The 19,794-nt window shown below is 37.4% G+C and overlaps 1 protein-coding gene across 6 annotated transcripts in view; it reads left to right on the forward strand.

Annotated features, from left to right (window-relative positions):
- Positions 1-19,794, forward strand: part of Mid2 (midline 2) — a 115,367-nt gene that overhangs the window by 65,309 nt on the left and 30,264 nt on the right. The window lies entirely within an intron of this gene.

A 19,794-nucleotide genomic window follows, 5' to 3' on the forward strand; every position in this document is an offset into this window, starting at 1 on the left:
CTGCCCCAGTCCACCCCTGCAGCTTTAGAAGCAATGCAGATTTTTCTTCAGGCCTTTCTGTTTTTTCCTCTTGAGCCCTTGCTTCTTTGTGTGATGATCTGCCTTTTCTGAACATGGAACCAGGGTTTGTCATCTAAGTCCCCTGCCTCAGAAAGAATGGTAATAATAAGAATGATAAGGTCCTCTTTGCCTTTAGCTGTCAGAATTTGAATTTTCTCCCAGCAGAGATTCCTAGATCTGTATTATATAGGGAGTATCAGGATGCTGAGTCCATCTCCCAGAAACAAACTTCTTAGGGGAGGAATGCTTTTGTCAGATAAATACAAAGGGGCTAAATTCTCTCCATAGTCCAGTCTGAGGTTAAAGAAATCAGACTTTCACCAGATTGCCTTGCTTTCTTTCCCTTCCATAATTCTGTAGTGAAAGGCAGTGAAAAGGGAAATTTTGTGGGAAAGCCCTGGACTAGGAATCAGGAAACCTGGGTTCTGATACTGGCACTGCCACCTGCTAGCTGCATTAACTCAGAGTGGCCTGTGTATAACTCTATTACTCTTCTGTATTGGAATTTCCTGATTATATGTTATTTCCTTTGTTAAACTGTAAGCTTCCTGAAGGCAGCAGCCATAGCCCTACCATATTCATTTTGTAAACCGCAGTTCCTAAGTGTTCTGTCTGACCTATCTTGTCACTCTCACTATTTGTTTTCTGCATTGCTGTGGGAATGAGCTTTCTAAAATGTAAGGCCTATCATGTCAATCCCCTTCCACAAACCCTTAATGGTTTTTCATCACCTTCAAAATAAGGTTTCTAAGATTCATCATGATCTGGAACCTGCTAACCTCTCTAACATATTCTAGAGAGGTTCTAGCATGCACCTTATACTTTGTTCATTCATTCCAGAAATATTTAAGCATATTTCTGCCTTGAGCCAGGCACTGAGAACATAATATTGGACGTGGCATTTGTCCTCACAGAATTTACACACTCTCCCTTTTCTTCTGGGTTACTACTAGTCCCATAAGACACAGTTCAGGTCTTATTTCTTCCAGGAAGGCATTATTATGCTCTATGCCTTTCTCCTTAACACCCTCATCTAGTTCAGGTATTTCTCCATTCTCTATCCACAGCACCCTGTGCATCCTTTCGTTGTAACACTTTTATGTACCGGTCCACCAGACTAAACTCTAAGGATGAGTTCTGTGCCCTATCAATTTTTTTTTATACCCAGCACATGGCTTGGAACACAGGATGTATAGTACCGAGAAGGGATAATTGAATAAACGCTGCCCTCTGGCGTCTGACTCTTGTAAGTACAGTCTCTTATGTATCTGAAGGATGAGTGGAGCACAGCCAAATTAACTAGGAAAGGGAACTTTTCTTCAAATATTGGGAAAGGAAGTAATTCATATGTGGTCTCCTAGGACCTAGGTTATTATTCCAACATCTCCACGTCATTCATAATTCAGAAAACAATATTGAAATGATGTAACAGATAAAATTAGTTTGAGTAATTGTATAAAAAGAAAATGTAAAAGAAATCTGTCTTATGTAATGAAGAAATGGAACATAGTATAGTCATTCTACGATATCTGTGGAGAATTTGTTCCAGGAGCCCCTTAAATGTCAAAACCACAGACAATCAATTTTCTTATGTAAAATGATGCAATATTTGCTTATAACCTGCCAGCATTTCCCCATATAGTCTAAATATGTTTAAATTACTTGTAATATAAAATGTAATGTAGATGCTTTATAGATAGTTTTCACACTATATTGTCTAGGGAATAATAATCCAAAAATATCTGTACATGTCTAGTGCAGATGCAGTATTTTTTTTCTAAATCTGAGGGTGGTTGAATCCACAGATACAGACCCATGGATGTGGAGGGTCAAGTGTATAAATATTTTCATTATACTTTCTCACGATCAATATACTCACATTCCTTGATTCAGTAAATACTTATAGAATACCTACAGTGTGCCAGGCACTGTTCTGTTTGTTGAGGATATAGTAGTGAACAAAACAAAACCCTTAACCTCAAGAAGCTTATGTTCTAGTGGGGAGAGATGCACAATTAAAAACATAAACAAATATAAGCCAGGCACGGGTGCACATACCTGTGTGCCAGATACTCAGGAGACTGAGGCAGGAGAATAGCAAGTTCAATCCCAGCCTAGGCAACTTAGCAACATAGTAAGATCCTGTCTCAAAAATTTTTTAAAAGGGGAGCTAGGGATATACCTTAGTGCAAAAGCTCTGAATATATATATACATAGTACATATGTACATATTCTTAAGAATTCTAAGTTGTGCCCAGCATGTGCAAACCTCAAATTCAATCCCAAGCACTGCAAAAAGAACAAAAAGGATTATAAGTGAGATAAAAATGAACTAGGATACAGAGTGGAGGGACAGGATTGTATTTTAGCTGGGCAAGTCCTTTTTCAGATGTATGCAAAGGCCTTACGGTGTATAAGTAAGAATTTCAGAAAACTACAGAAATGTTGATCCACTAGGCCTGCCTAAAACATTATGGGCCTTCTAGAGAATCTTCTTTTTTCATATTTTTATTTGATGTAAGTTTAATCTCATATGGAAGTTAGTAAAATAATGCAAAATTCCTGAATACTGTTTACCTAATCTTCCCCAGCATTAATATCTTACATAACTGTATAGGTATCAGAACCTGGAAATTGTCATTGGTACAATATTCTATTGAGCAAAATATAGACTTGATTCCATTTTCACCAGTTTTACATGCACATGACCTTTGTGTATGTGTACACATGTGCACATGTGCATACTTCTATTAATTACACTACATGTATAGATTCTTATAATTACCACCTTAATATCATTTCACCATCTCCCCAAAACTTATCTTTTTATCTCTTTATAGTCACAGCTTCCTTCCTTGCAACTACTGATCTGTTTTTCACCACTTTAATTTTGTCATTTCTAGAATGTTATGTATATGAAATCATACAGTACATAAAATATTGTGATTTGCTATGTCATTCATCAAGATGCCCCTGAGATCCATTCAACTTGTGTGTATCAATAGTTTTTATTATTTTTTATTGCTGAACAGTATTCAATTGTATGGCTGTTCTACAGTTTGTTCATCCTTGCCCTTGTTGAAGAGCATTTTATTTGTTGCTAGTTTTTGGCTAATACAAGGAAACCTGTTATGACTGTTCATTCAAAGTTTTTGTGTATGGACATAAACTTTCATATTCCTAAGGTTAAATACACAGAGGTAGGAACTAGAGAATTTTATATCTTCAGAGAGGTTTGTAAGCAAATACTTCACTTCACAAAACAAGCGGTAGAGTGGAAAGAACACTGGATGGGGAGTCAAAAGTTCTGGCTCTGGACTCGATCTGTCTGTCACTTATTAGTAACAAGATGTAGGTCTGAGGATTTAGATCAGTGGTTCTGCCACCTGCCTCAAAGCGCAAGGGCTGGAGTTCGATCCCCCGTACCAGAAAAAAACAAAAACAAAAAAATACCAAGTAATAAGATATTAGATAAGGCACTCTCCTCTATAAATCTCATTTTTGTCTATAAAGTGAAAGGGTGGGAATCTGATTGTCTTCAGTATTTTCAGATCTAGTTATTTCAGGTTCTAACGAAATAAAATAAAAAGATTTCTGCCTCATTCAACATAGGATTTATAGCTATGTACATAAAATGCCAGATGCAAAAACCTAGGTTATATCTTTTCCACTTTTTTTCTTTCATATTCTAAGCAGGTACCTTGCATGTGAAGATAAGGGCACATAGTGACTAGCCCTAAGACCATAAAGTTTTGGTGGTCTGATCCTTAAGGAAAAAGAACTCCAAAACTAATACAGAATTGCCACATGGTAATAACCATTCCTACATCATGTGTGTGGAGTAAGTTGTCCTCGCCCCTGTCTCCAATATTTTTATTATTTAGATAAGGGTAAAATAAAAATAGAACGTGTGTACATATACATGTGTGCATTAATTTATGTTTTCTAAATATGTTACATTACATGTATTTCTATACTGTATTTTCCCCAAAAGTCAGGAAGGAAATATCCAAAGTGTTTGCAATGGTTAACTCTAGCAAATATGATTATCTTGAGAGGAAATGCTAAGAAGAAAAGAGGCACATATTTGTTTTTTTTTTTTTCCTTAAATTCTTTTACTGGTACATTTTAGGTACACAATACATTTACATTTGTCTTTGGGTGCTTGTACCTGTACATGATGTATCTTGGTTCTCATTTTTTTCCCCATTACCTGTGCGTCCTTTACCCCTAAACCCTTCCCTATTTACATACTTCATTTCCATTTATTTTTCTTTTCTCATAATTTTTCCTTTCCATTCTTTCCTTTCCCCTTCCCCTCCCATCACCCCTACCCCTTTGGACCTTTTCCAATTTTAAAGTATCATTTATTAGTTATTAATCCTTTTAGTCCTTATTTACACTCTCAGTTTCTCACACTAGAGAAACTATTCGGTATTTACACGTGTGTCTTATTTATTTCACTTAAGAGTATGGCCTCAATGTGCATCCATTTAGCTATAAATGACTCTAGTTTCTCGTTCTTTATGGCTGAGTAGTACTCCATTTTATAAAAAAACCACCTCTTCTTTATCCAGTTTCCAGTTGATGGGCACTTGGGCTTAGCTATTACAAACTGTGCTGCAATAAACATAGGTACACATATATCTCTGTGGTATGATTCTTTTAATTCTTTTGGGAAAATACCCAGCAGGGGAATAGCTGGGTCAAATGAGACCTCCAGCCCGAGTTCTTTGAGGTATCTCCACACTGATTTCCACAATGGTTGCACCAGTCTGCACTCCCACCAACAATGGAGAAGGGTTCCTTTCTCTCCACACCCCTGCCAGCATTTGTTATTGGTTGATTTCTTGATAGCAACCACTCTTTCTGGGGTGAGGTGGAATCTCAGTGTTGTTTTCATCTGCATCTCTCGAATGCCCAGTGATATTGAACATTTTTTCATATGTTTATTTGCTGCTTTTACTTCCTTGTCTGACAAATGTCTGTTCATTTCAGATGCCCATTTTTGAATTGGGTCTTTGAATTTGGGGGGTCTGATATTTTTCAGTTCTTTATAGATTCTAGATAGTAGCCCTTTGTCTGTGTTACAACTGCTTAAAATTTTTTCCCACATTGTAGGTTGTCTGTTAGCTCTGTTGGTGGTTTCTCTTGCAGTGCAGAAGCTTTTTAATAAGATGAAATCCCAGTTGTTGATTCTTTGTGCTAGTTCCCGTGCTACTGAGGTTTTGTTCATAAAGTCTTTTCCTATGCCAATATCTTCAAGAATTCTACCTAACTTATCTTCCAGCAAGTTTAGTGTTTCTGTCTTAATATTTATATCTTTAATCCACTTTGATCTTAGTTTAATGCGTGGTAATAGGTATGGGTCTAGTTTTAATCTTTGGCAGGTTGAAATCCAGTATTTCCAGCACCATTTATTAAAGAGGCTATTTTTCCTCCAATGAGGGTGGTTGGCTCCTTTGTCAAAGATGAGGTGGGTGAGTATGTCTGAAGTTGTTTTTGCATCTTCTAGTCTATTCCACTGATCCTTGGGTCTGTTTCTTTGCCTGTACCATGCTGTTTTTATTACAGTAGCTTTGTAGTATAGTTTCAAGTTGGATATTGTGATACCCCCAGCCATGTCTCTGTTGCCCAGAATTGCTTTTGCTCTTCTAAGTCTCTTCTGGTTCCAAATGAATTTTTGGATTGTTTTCTCTAGCTCTGTGAAGTATATTATTGGAATTTCAATCGGCATTGCATTAAATCTATATAGTAGTTTTGTAAGTATGGCCATTTTCACTATGTTGATTCTTCCTACCCAGGAGAAAGGGATGTCTTTCCATTTTCTTATATCCTCCTCGATCTCCTTTTTCAGGGTGCTGTAGTTTTCAGCATAGAGGTCTTTTGCTTCCTTTGTTAGATTGATTCCTAGATATTTCATTTTTTTTGGATGCTATTGTAAAAAGAATTGTTTCCCTAATTTCTCTCTCAATGAGTCTGCTATTTGTGTATAAGAAGGCTATTGTTTTTTGAATTTTGACCTTATATCCAGCTACTCTACTGAGTCTGCCAATTAAGTCCAGAAGTCTTTTGGTAGAGTTTTTTGGGTCTTCTATGTAAAGTAACATATCATCAGCAAATAATGAGAGTTTAACTTCTTCCTTTCCTATCTTTATTCCTTTTATTTCTTTCTCTTTTCTAATTGCTGTGGCTAATGTTTCCAGAACTATATTGAACAGGAGTGGTGATAGTGGGCATTTTTGCCTTGTTCCCGATTTTAGTGTGAAAGCTTTCAGTTTTTGACCATTTAGTATGATGTGGGCTGTTGGTTTTTCATAGATAGCCTTAATCAGGTTGAGATAAAGACCTTCTATTCCAATTTTCTGTAGGGTTTTTATCATGAATGGGTGTTGGATTTTGTCAAATGCCTTTTCTGCATCTATTGAGATGATCATATAGATTTTGTCCTTGGCTCTGTTAATATAGTGTATTACATTTATTGATTTACATATGTTGAAGCATCCTTGCATCCCTGGGATAAATCTGACTTGGTCAGGGTGTATGATCTTCTTGATGACCCTCTGTATTCTGTTTGCCAGTATCTTGTTGAGGATTTTTGCATCTATGTTCATTAGGGAGATTGGCCTGTAGTTCCCTTTTCAGGTTGGGTCCTTCCCTGGTTTTGGAAGCAAAGTCACACTTGCTTCCAGGAGTGAGTTTGGAAGCCTTGCTTCCCTTTCAATTTCCTTGATGAGGTTAAAGAGTAATGGCATTAGTTCTTTAAATGTCTTGTAGAATTCAGCAGTGAAGCCATCAGGACCTGGGCTTTGCTTTGTTGGTAAATTTTTTATTACATTTTCAATTTCATTCATTGTTATTGGGGTGTTTAGAATTTCTATATCTTCTTCATTTAACTTTGGCAATTCATATGTATCTAGGAATCTGTCATTTCTTCTGTGTTTTCCATTTTATTAGAGTACAGGTTCTCAAAGTAGGTATTGATGATCCTCTGGATTTCTGCTGGTTCTGTTGTGACTTCCCCTTTTTCATTCTTAATTGCATGGATTTGAGTCTTTTCTTTCCTTTTTTTGATACGGTTGGCTAAAGGTTTATCGATTTTATTTATTCTTTCAAAAAACCAACTCTTTGATTCATTAATTTTTTCTATCATTATCTTAGTCTCCATTCCATTGATTTCTGCTCTGATTTTTATAATTTCCTCTCTTGTGTGGGCTTTAGGATTGTTATTCTCTTCTTTTTCTAGGAGTTTGAGGTTCTGCATTAGATTATTTATCTGAGTTCTCTCTGTTTTCCTAATATGGGCATTTAGTGCTATGAATTTCCCGTGTAGAACTGCTTTCATTGTGTCCCATAGATTCCTAAATGTTGTACTGGCATCATCATTTACTTGTAGAAACTGTCTAATTTCTTCTTTAATTTCCTCTGTGACCCATTGGTTGTTCAGGAGGATGTTATTCAATTTCCAGGTGTTTGTGGGAGTTTTTCAGTTTCTCATGTTATTGATTTCCAATTTTATTGCACTGTGGTCTGATAATATACAGCAGGTAATTTCAATTCTTTTGCATTGACTTAGACATGTCCTGTGAGCTAGCATGTGGTCTATTTTGGGGAATGACCTGTGTGCAGCTGAAAAGAATGTTTATTCTGATTTTGTGGGGTGGAACACTCTGTAAATATCTATTAAGTCCATTTGTTCAATAGCTTAGTTTAGTTCTAGAATTTCATTGTTAATTTTTTGTCTAGATGATCTGTCTATTTGTGATAGTGGGGTATTGAGGTCCCCCACTACAACTGTATTAGTGCTTATTTGGTTTTTCATGAGCATTAATATTTCTTTTGTATAGTTGGGGGCATTCGTATTTGGTGCATATATATTTAGGGTTGTCATCTCTTCCTCTTGGATTGTTCCCTTCACAAGGATGTAGTGACCATCATTGTCTCTTAATAAGTTTTAGTTTGAAATCTACTCTGTCTGCAAATAAGATTGCTACCCCTGCTTTTTTCTGGGTTTCTGTGGCATGGAGAACTGTTTTCCATCCTTTTTCTTTCAGTCTATGAATTTCCTTTTGAGTTAGGTGTGTTTCTTGTATACAGCATATTGCTGGATTTTGCTTCTTAATCCATTCTGTCAGTCTACTTCTTTGATTGGTGAATTGAGGCCATTAACATTGATAGTTACAATTGATAGATATTGACTCATCCTTGTCATGATGTTTTACTGTTGTTGGCTCTTATTTCTTTTTCCCCCTTTCCCTTTAGTTTCTTACCTTGTCTGGTGGCTTCCCTCTGTTGAGCCTCATGTAGTTGTGTCCTTCATTGCCTTTTTCTAGGATATTGCTTAGAATTGTTTGGAGTGGTGGTTTGGTGTTCATGAAATTTCTCAGGTGTTCTTTGTCATGAAAGTATCTAATTTCCCCATCAATTTTGAAAGATAATTTTGCAGGATACAACAGTCTAGGTTGGAAGTTATTTTCTTTTAGGGCTTGAAATACTTCACTCCAGGCTCTCCTTGATTTAAGGGTTTGTGTTGAGAAGTCTGCCGTGATTCTGATGGGCTTTCCTTTATAGGTGATTTGTTTCTTTTCTCTAACTGCCTGTAGGATTTTGTTCTTTTGTTGGGTTTCTGGGATCTTGACTATTATATGTCTAGGTGTAGATTTTTTTTTTGATCATGGCTGGGTGGAGTTCTATATGCCTCACTTATCTGTATGTCCAATTCTCCTCCTCTGTCTGGGAAGTTTTCTACTATTACTTCTGTGAACAGTTTTTTTATGTCAATTGTACTTTCTCCTGTTTTTTCATGAACTCCTATCAGTCTTATGCTATTTTTCTTTGCATCATCTAGCAGCTGATGAATTGATTTCTCATGGTCCCTTACTATTTTGAAGAAATCTCTGTTTTCATGGTCCTTCACCCCAATCCTGTCTTCTATATCTGATATTCTATCTTCAAATTCTCTTAATCTGCTCTGCATGCTTTCAATGGAGTTTTTAATCTCCTGAATATCTGTTTGAATATGTTTCATGAATTCCATTTCTTTCTTATGTTGGGCGATCATGGTTTCCATTTTTTTCTTATGTTGGGCATTCCTAGCTTCCAGCATGCTTCTGAGCTCATCTATTTTTTTTTATCAGTTTCTGTTCTAGAGCCTGTAATCATGTCTTTCACTCTGCTCACCATCTCTGTAGTTATCTGGGAGATTATTTCTGCTTTGAATTTTTCTAGAGCCTCATTCATCTGTTTTGTTACTTCCTGTGCTATCAGTTCAGGGTGTCCAGGTGGTTGATTATCAGACTTTTGCACCTCAGTTCCCCCAGAAATTGCCTTTTGTGGGGTGGAAGTCTGGGTTTGTGACTTGCTTAAATGCCTTCTCATTTTTGTTTTTGGTACTGTCCCTGGTTTAGTTCCTGGGTTGATATTATGAAGTTGTTTATTGTAAGTATTTTTGTTGATCTATTTAAAACCCTTATGGAATGATTGCTTCTCAGTGGTGTCTACCAGATATAGCTGATCTTTAGGTTTTGAGTCTATAATGACTCTGAGTGTATCTCATTTTCATTATACCAGGAGGGAAAACTGTTTAGATCAATCACAACACCTTAGCCCAAGTCATACAATCAGCAACTCCATAGCATCAAATACCTCTTAAAGAATGACAATTTGTGGTAGTTATTAATCTATCACCTTTAAAAAATAAAGGGCCTCCTTCAAGGTGTGTCTCTGTTGTCACAATAGACAACGTGGGCAGCAGTGTGCAGTTATAAGTCAATGAGTCTCAGTAAGTTGAGACCCGTGAGTTTCAGGCAGATTTCTGGTTGCAAGTCCCAAGTTGAGCTCCCTGTCCTCCTGCAGGGTTGCACTTTGCAAGTTTCTACTGCAGGTTTCGGCTGCTTTTCCCCTGAAGAAAGTCCAGTTTCCGATGGGAGCTGATAATCCCTCCAACTTACCAATCACGGTGGTCTGGTGTGCCTTTATTGCAGAGATTTCCTTCACTTTTCCAGTGGGCTTGTTTTCATCAGGGAGCCTGAGACAGGCACTGTCTCTGTTGTTCACTTCTGGAGCCCAGGACAGTGGCTTTTGTCCCCCTGTGCCTCTGCAGTGTGTAACCAAGTAGCTGCACATCCAAAAGGCTAGAGGCCCGGGGGGGGGTATTGTTGGAGACACCTGCAAGGCCAAGCCATCAGCTGGTGGGCCTGCCCGGGGGAGGGTCCTCCTCACCCTGTCCTGGTGGCTGGTGGAAAGCTGGTGGAGCAAGCCAGAGCAAGCAGGTCCAGGTCAGCCTGCAACCGCTCGGCCCCACTCCGAAGTACATATTTGTTAACTGCCTTTCTGTCTGTCTCACTCTGTTTCTCCTTTTCTCTGTCTCTGTCTCTCTGTCTCTCTCTCTCTTACACACACACACACACACACACACACACACACACACACACACACGTTAAAATCATAGATATAAGCCTAACTGCCTGGGTGCAAATCCTAGCTAATGTTTACTAGCTATATGACCTTGAGCAAGTTACATAACTGCTGTGTTCATCAGTTTCTTCTGTGGAACAACAATGATAATAATAGTGCCTACCTCACAGGGCTAATGGAAGAAGTAATGAGTTGAAATATATGAAGTAATTAGAACAGTGTGTAGCATGTGTGAACACTAGAAAAGTGTTAACTATTACGCATTTGTCCCACAAGTTGACAAGAGACTTACTTGTCTCTCAGGCCTCCCACACCATGAGTCTCTGAACCCAATTCACCAGCTTTCTTCCACTGCTAGAAATGGCCTCACCACCACCTCCCCATCTGTACTACTTGTCTAACATCAACAACCCATTCCCCACTTACCTGTACTTTCCTAATCTCTCGTCCCTCTCCTGTCCCCCCCCCAAACCCCACAAAAACAAAACATTTAATTAACTGTGCCTCAGTAATTTTTTAGCCTCCTAGACTGTAGTTATTTCAGTAGAAGGGACTAAAAATCTTATCAGTAGTTTCATTTATCCCTGAGTTCTTAAAGTGGCCACTTTGCCCCAAATCTAAATAGATAAGACTCCTTAAAGTAATTCCTGCTTTTTTTATTTGTTTTGTGTAAAGGTGGCTGGACTGTCTTTGAAATGCTGTGGTGCTTCTTCCTCTTATTCATTTTAACCTTCAGGAGGGGCCATGGTGCTGCCCCCTCTGTGTGTGTGTGTGTGTGTGTGTGTGTGTGTGTGTGTGTGTGTGTGTAGGCACATGCACTCTCTTAAAGTGTGAAAGTGTAACCTGGGTTAACATCTTAACTTTGAAGCTGCTACAGTGAGCATCATTATGAAAAAGTAATGAGTTTTTTTGTAGCTCAGTAAGAGGACAAAGTTGTTTATAACAACTTCTTTATAATTCATCAGATGTCCAATTTACCTCTCACTTTTCCTTCTTATTTCCCTTGCACAGAAAGCAACTACATATTGAGTGAAGTTCAACTCAGCCTCTTTTCTTGTTATAGAGTGGGTGGGATAGGGCAGTAATGGGAAGTAGGAAGTTTGTTGTGCCCTCTCTTCTTTGAATATTGTGCCTTCTCTTTCCACCTTGTTCTCAATGAAACTTAGGATATTGCTGTAGTGTCAAGATCCTGATATTTCATCCAGGTACTCTGAGAACCTTGAAATGACAGCATACCTCTCCATAATTTATCTGTAATCTCTGTTTCTAACCTTATTTCCTACATTACACCTGTCAAGCTGGTCTGCTTTTCCCGAGCACATTCTTTATTTTCCTTCCTGTGCTTTTGCTAATGCTAATCATTTCATTCTCTGCCTGTACTTCTGTCCTCATTTGTGCCTGCTCAAGTCTTACTCATCCTTCAGGACCAGTTCAGCTACACAAAACCTTATGTAATCCCCTGATTGTCTTTTTCCACAGACAAAATTAGTTTTCCATTCTGTATGTTCTCATAGAGCTTTTATTGTTATTCCATTATACTACATGTTCTGCTGTTCCTTAAATTATTAATTATATTCACACTAACTTTCTCTACTAAATTGTAGGCACCTTGAGGGCAGAAAGATGAATCTTTTTCATCATTATATCCCACTTAGGAAACAAGACATAGGGTCTTGTAAGTGAGGGACATTAAATAAACATTTGCTGAAATAGAAACTTATCCAAATGATCTTTGATACTGAAATTTCAAAATCTTCTAGGTAGAAAGGGAAGATCTATTTGGATAGAAGATTTTAAGGAATAAATTAGGTTGGCATTGACTGTGTAGAGTGGAGGATGCTGAGATGGAAAAGCCAACAAGTAATTCTTTCCTTTTTTTGCTTAAATTCATTTATTGATACATTTTAGGTATACAATACATTTACATTTATCATTGGGTACTTGTACCTGTACATGATGTATCTTGGTTCTTATTTTTTCCCCATTCCTTGTCCTCTCTTCACCCTCTCCACCCTTCCCTATTTATAAACACTTTATTTCCATTTTTTCCTTTTCTCATAATTTTTCCTTTCCCTTCTTACCTATCCCCTTCCGCTCCCACTTCCTCTACCCCTTTGGACCTTTTCTTCCTATTTCAAATTATCAATTATTCGTTTTAGTCATTTTAATCCTCATTAACACTTTCAGTTTCTCACACCTGAGAAACTATTGGTATTTACACATGTGTGTCCTATTTATTTCACTTAAGAGTATGGGCTCAATATGGATCCATTTAGCTATAAATGTCTCTAGTTTCTCATTCTTTATGGCTGAGTGCTACTCATTTTAGAAAAAAACCACATCGTCTTTATCCAGTTTCCAGTTGATAGGCACTTGGGCTGTTTCCAAGCTTTAGCTATTACAAACTGTGCTGCTATAAACATGGGTACACATATATTGCTGTGGTATGATTATTTTAATTCTTTTGGGAAGATACCCAGCAAGGGAATAGCTGGGTCAAATGGGACCTCTAGTTCTTTGAGGTATCTCCATACTGATTTCCACAGTGGGTGCACCAGTCTGCACTCCCACCAGCAATGAAGAAGGGTTCCTTTCTCCCCACATCCCTGCAGCATTTGTTATTGGTTGATTTCTTGATAGCAGCCATTCTTTCTGGGGTGAGGTGGAATCTCAGTGTTGTTTTCATCTGCATCTCTCGAATGACCAGTGATGTTGAACATTTTTTTCATATATTTATTTGCTGCTTTTCCTTCTTTGTCTGAGAAACGTCTATTCATTTCAGATGCCCATTTTTGAATTGTGTCTTTGAATTTGAGGGCGTCTGGTTTTTTTCAGTTCTTTATATATTCTAGATAGTAGTCCTTTATCTGAGGTACAGCTGCTAAAAAATTTTTCCCACATTGTAGGTTGTCTCTTAGCCCTATTGGTGGTTTCTCTTGCAGTGCAGAAGCTTTTTAATAAGATATCCCAGTTGTGGATTCTTGTGCTAGTTCCCATGCTATTGAGGTTTTGTTCATAAAGTCTTTTCCTATGCCAATGTCTTCAAGAGTTCTACCCAAGTTATCTTCCAGAAAGTTTAATGTTTCTGTTTTAATGTTTAGATCTTTAACTCACTTTGATTTTAGTTTAGTGCATGGTGAAGATAGAGGTCTAGTTTTAATCTTTGGCAGGTTGAAATCCAGTTTTTCCAACACCATTTATTAAAGAGGCTATCTTTCCTCCAATGAGGGTGGTTGACTCCTTTGTCAAAGATGAGGTGGCTGAGTATGTCTGGAATTGTTTCTGCATCTTCTGATGTATTCCACTGATCCTTGGATCTGTTTCTTTGCCAGTACCATGCTGTTTTATTACAGTAGCTTTGTAGTATAGTTTCAAGTTGGGTATTGTGATACCCCCAGCCATGTCTCTGTTGCCCAGAATTGCTTTTGCTATTCTAGGTCTCTTCTGGTTCCAAATGAATTTTTGGATTGTTTTCTCTAGCTCTGTGAAGTATATTGTTGGGATTTCAATCAGTATTGCATTAAATCTATATAGCAGTTTTGGAAGTATGGCCATTTTCACTATATTGGTTCTTCCTACCCAAGAACAAGGGTTGTCTTTCCATTTTCTTATATCCTTTTCATTCTCTTTTTCAGAGTACTGTAGTGTTCAGTGTAGAGGTCTTTTGCTTCCTTTGTTAGATTGATTCCTAGATATTTCATTTTTTTGGATGCTATTGTAAAAGGGATTGTTTCCCTAATTTCTCTCTTAGTGAGTCTGTTATTTGTGTACAAGAAGGCTATTGTTTTTTGAGGGTTGACCTTGTATCCAGCTACTCTACTGAATCTGTCAATTAAGTCTAGAAGTCTTTTGGCAGAGTTTTTTGGGTCTTCCATGTAAAGTATCATATCATCAGCAAATGAGAGTTTAACTTCTTCCTTTCCTATCTTTATTCCTTTTATTTCTTTCTCTTTTCTAATTGCTGTGGCTAATGTTTCCAGAACTATATTGAACAGGAGTGGTGATAGTGGGCATTTTTGTCTTGTTCCTGATTTTAGTGTGAAAATTTTCAGTTTTTGACCATTTAGTTTGATGTTGGCTGTTGGTTTTTCATAGATAGCCTTAATCAGGTTGAGATAAAGACCTTCTATTCCAATTTTCTGTAGGTTTTTTTTTATCATGAATGGGTGTTGGATTTTGTCAAATGCCTTTTCTGCATCTATTGAGATGATCATATGGTTTTTGTCCTTGACTCTGTTAATATAGTGTATTACATTTATTGATTTACGAATGTTGAACCATCCTTGCATCTCTGGGGATAAATCTGACTTGGTCAGCGTGTATGATCTTCTTTGTGTGTGTGTGTGTGTGTGTGTGTGTATGTATGATCTTCTTGATGACCCTCTGTATTCTGTTTGCCAGTATCTGCCAACAAGTAATTATTTTGCCATATAAATAAATTGAACTTGAGTCTGAATACATGGAATTATCCACCACTTCATATATATTGTTCCACCTGAACAGGAAATCTCAGTGTCTTCTGAACTCCTCCTATACAGCACTCTACAGGACTGATGGAAGTGACTGAGCTAAGGGAAGGGCGTTAGTGGGAAGTTTCTCAACTTTAAACCTAGGAAAAAATTCCTAAAAAAGAGCATAGGAGTGACTTCCCAAAAAACTATCCAATGGGATCTCTGAAAGAAGTTAAGTGTAAAAAGGTCTAGGCCATTAACATTTCAATGCAAAATCAAAACAATTACCAAAATAACTTTTTGCAATGTGTGGGTGTGGCTTTTACAAACTCCTACATATTTATTGTAGTGGTCAGCAGTAAAATCCTTGCATCAAATGACTTGTGTGTTTCTATTAGGGAAAGGTGGAAATTTGGGAAGACTGGGTCTTCCTCTGTAATCTTTTGGCTGGGAGATAAGAAAAAACTTCAAGAAATAAGGTAGGTTGGGCAGTTGGAAAAAATGTGCAAGTCAAATTCTTGCTGCCTTTTCAAAGAAAGTAAAAGAGCACTTTGCAGAGAGGAACACTTGGGGACTTAAAAAGGAGGCCTCTGCACTTGCTAGCACTTAGGCCTTGGAAGGATGAGGCTCGGACTGTTAGTCTTAAGCATCACATGCCTACCAAAAATCTTTTTGGGGTAGGTGAATTCACACATGTAGGTTGCCAAGATTACTCTAATGATATTTTAAAGGAGAATAGATTTTTCTACAGACATACAGCTATTAGTCAAACCCGCTAACCCTAAACAAAGAACAAAGATCAAATAAAGACCTGGGGTCTTTCACAAACCAACCAACCAACCTAGGACACTTAAAAAAGATAAACCCAGTTATTTTCAACTAAGGGTTAATATGCAAGTGAAATACCTTACTGCATTTCCCAAAAAAGATTACCAACAAAATGCCAAGGCTTTCAAGTGCCTTCCAAGCAATTTGAGTTGTTTTAGTCACATCATGAAGACAGTTTTTCCCTGGAGTATTTCCTGTTCAGAAAACACTTAAAGACCCTATTCTTTTGGGTTGCTTCTTCTTTTTTTTTTTTTTTTTTGGTACCAGGGATCGAACTCGGGTCCTTGCACTTGCGCAGCAGGCAGCAAAACCACTGGGCTAAATCCCCGGCCCTGGGCTGCTTCTTGACGTGGAAAGATTTTAACATGACTGCTTTACTTTTAGTTTGGAATTTTGCCTCCTCAGCCAACTTTCCACTTTGCTAATTGTGCCTAGTTGTTTTATAGCCCCTGATGCGACTGTCCCCAAACCCCCACCCTAGCTCTCACACTTCAGCCTACATTTTCTCTACAAACTACATTTACCAGAATATATTTTCTAATGTTTGACATTCTTATTTTGATATTTTACTGTGCTAAAACAATCAGTAAATGTTTCATAAGTGTTCATTGTGTGTAAGGCATCATGCCACATATGGTGGGAGGAAAAAAGTAGTGTAAAATCTTTCCTCAAGGAGCTTGCTGGCTAATTGAAGATTTTTGTGCAAGGGGGTGCTTCTCATATTTGACCTTTCCTTTCTATTCCTTTCTATTCTATTCTGTTCTATTCCTTGGCTTGGCCCTTTTCATATCATAGTAGTTTCCTAACTTGTGTCCTCAATCTTACCATTACTCCCATCAAATCAGTCCTACTCCTCTTTTTTAAAAACAAGTGAACTGTAGGCATCCTCCCACCATTTTACCTTCCCTCCCCTCAAAAATATTTTTCAAAGACCTCATATTGCCTAAAGAATAAAGTTTTTCAATATGGTATCATATTCAAACTTTATTGCTTGGTTTAAAATGTTCCACTTTCTTGCCTTAAAAATCTAAACCTTATTCCACTTTTAAGGTTTAACCCAAGTTCCTTTTTATTCATGTATCTTTTCTTCATTTCCACACTGAGACTGTGATTTTTGCTTTCAATTTTTGTGATTATTGCCTACCTCGCTCATTATTTAACTTATGCTACTTTGAGTGGTTTGTTTTATACATATGTGATTCTTCCCCATCTTGGTTGCCAACTTATTGAGGGCAAGGCCTTAGTGTAACATTGCACACAAGGATGCTTAATACATGTGTGATGATGATAGTGATGATTTTTCCTGGCTTCAGTGTAAAAGAAGGATTATGAGGATGGGTGGCAAAGGAAAGATTCTAGAATAGGGAGATTAAAGAGGTTTTTGTAATAATAATTCAAAAGGGTTATAAGCACCTCGATTTATTGTTTTATTGGCTTAGATCCTCATCTTAATTCCAGAGGAATTCTAGTGAGATTGAAAAAGAAGGAAGGAGTTTGAAATTGTTTTGAATTTACATGAGGGCTGAGAGAGTAGAAGTCAAAGTTTTACTGTACTGAGTAACTGCAATGATAATAGTAGCATTGACAAAAAGAAAGAGTAAATCAGAAGTGGAGGACAGATTTAGAGAGAAGATGACAAGTTCATGTTTAGATATAGTGTACAGAGCTTAAGGTAACTTGAGTAACCAAGTAGAAATGTCTAGTAGGTAGAAAAATACAGTTTTTACCATTAATTCAACCCAACACATATTTACTTAACATATACTATGTGTCAGTCACTATGCTGGACATAGACAAAGTCAAATAAGACACAATCCCTGGCCTGTACAACTCATGTTTAACTGAGAAGACAGACTAACACAATTACTATGATGTAAGGTAGTACATAATATTATTATATATAAAGTGCCATGAAAATATAGAGGACCAATTGATTATGTATGGGCAGATAAGAAAAAATTACAGAAGTGATGATCCTTGAGTAGGACTTTAAAAGATAAATAGAAGTTTGTTCAGTAAAGGAGGACATGCCTTTCCTAGTAAAGTGATAACCTCAGGCAAAGGCACAGAGCACGGAAGCCCTGTATTCTGGGAAAACAACAGAATCTGAAATGACTAAAGAAAAGGGATAACAGAATAAAAATGGATGGTGGGAAAGTGATAATGATTGTCAGAAACTGAAGTCAGGGAGAGATATGGTTACACTAGATTGAAGAGGCAATACGAATAATGGTTAAAAATGTGGATCTAGAGTTGGGCTATCTGGATCCAAATCTTATCTGTACTACTACTAGATGTGTAGCCTTGAGCAAGTCACTTAATCTCTTTGTGATTAGGTTTTCTTATCTGTCAAATGACAATAATGATACCTGCCTTGTAGAATTGTTTTGAGGATTGAGAGAACTGATATATGTAAGTGGATTAGAGTAGTGCCTGACGTACAATGAGTGCCGTGTAAAGGTTATTCCAGGGACAAAATTACAAGTAACAAGGTGTTGGTTTCAGGCAGCAGCCTGAAAAAGGAACTGTAAATGAGAAGTGTCTTAAGTTCCCAGATACTCTAAGCAAGGACCCAAGGAGAACTAGATGCATCTCTTATTCTCAGATGAGTAAGAGTTCCATAAGATGGTAAAGATACGTGTTTTGGAAAGGTAGATCCACTTTAGGGAAAGGGATTGGAAATCTAAAAAAAATTGGAATGGCCAGAGTGGGGCTGTTTATTCAGAATAAGAGTAGATGCTACCATGTGGCATTCCCTCTGGGAAGTAAAAATAAAGCAAAATAAGGTTGTCAATCACTAGCAAGTGCATTTTATTTTGATTAAATAATGAATGGAATGTTAGCCAACTCTCCCTTGCTAATGAAGTACATCTAGCTCCTTGAGTTCTGATACTCTCAAGTAACCCATTGTCTGTTCCTCAGTCTTCTGGAGCTGTGCTCAAGTGATCCTTGAATAGACTCTTCAAATGATTGTACTCTCTTGTGTGACTGCTCTGTGTGCTGCTGAAATGGAACTGAACCTTGTCTGCCCACCCAGCAAACTCTCATTTCACTTAATAGAACTCGGTTTGAATTCTGATTTTTACCACTTAATAGCTGTGTGATATAGAGTAAGTCACTAAAATTCTCTGAGCAGCAGTTTCCTTATCTGTAAAATGAGAATAAAAATGGTTCCTATATTATAAAGTTATAATGATAATCACATGAAGTATTTATCTATAAAGTGCTTGGCACATTACATGTTTGAGAGATGTTTGTTCCTTGTCCCTTCCTTTCCCTTTGTATCTGGGCAACCCAAATAACTCCTGCTCTCATTTTAGCCCCTTCTGGGCGCCCTGTACTATCTGATAGCAAGAGTAATAGAGATGAGGAACAGTCAATCCATAGAAAGACAATGAAGAATAGTGGCTTTTTTTCCCAGTCCTACCCTGACATTGCAGTAGAGATATTTTGGTATAGCTACTATATCAAAATAGGAAAGATACGCAGATACTGGACAGAAATTTTTCTTCAAGGTGAGAAATATTAATGAAATGTGATGAGATCTATGTGAAAAAAATCTATACATTCGTGTATATATATATATATATATATATAGAGAGAGAGAGAGAGAGAGAGAGACAGACAGACAGATAGACAGAGACAGAGATAGAACTGGGGATTGAACCAGGACCTTTGTACTGAGTTACATCTCCAGCCTTTTTCTAAAAATTTGAAACAGTGTCTCACTAAGTTGCCCAAACTAGGGTCAAATTTGTGATCCTCCTGCCTCAGCCTTCCAGAGAACTGGTATTACAGGTGTGTTCCACCATGCCAAGCTACACATTTATATATTTAATGTGAAAATATATATGTGCATTCATATATTTAAAAATTAGAAGGGAACAGGGAAAACTGAAAACATTTTGTTAGAACAGTAAAAAATATGTTGTTTCAGTGTTATCTTAATATTATTGTGCCTGTTGAGGAGGCTTCTCTTTTCTTCACATAAATAAATCTCCTTACCCTCTTTCCAAAAGAGCAACAGGAGGCCAGGGTG

Source organism: Heterocephalus glaber, unplaced genomic scaffold (assembly GCF_053883595.1).
Source record: "Heterocephalus glaber isolate CG9 unplaced genomic scaffold, H.glaber_assembly_v1.0 deba00001613, whole genome shotgun sequence".
In the NCBI taxonomy this organism is placed as follows: Eukaryota; Metazoa; Chordata; class Mammalia; order Rodentia; family Bathyergidae; genus Heterocephalus; species Heterocephalus glaber.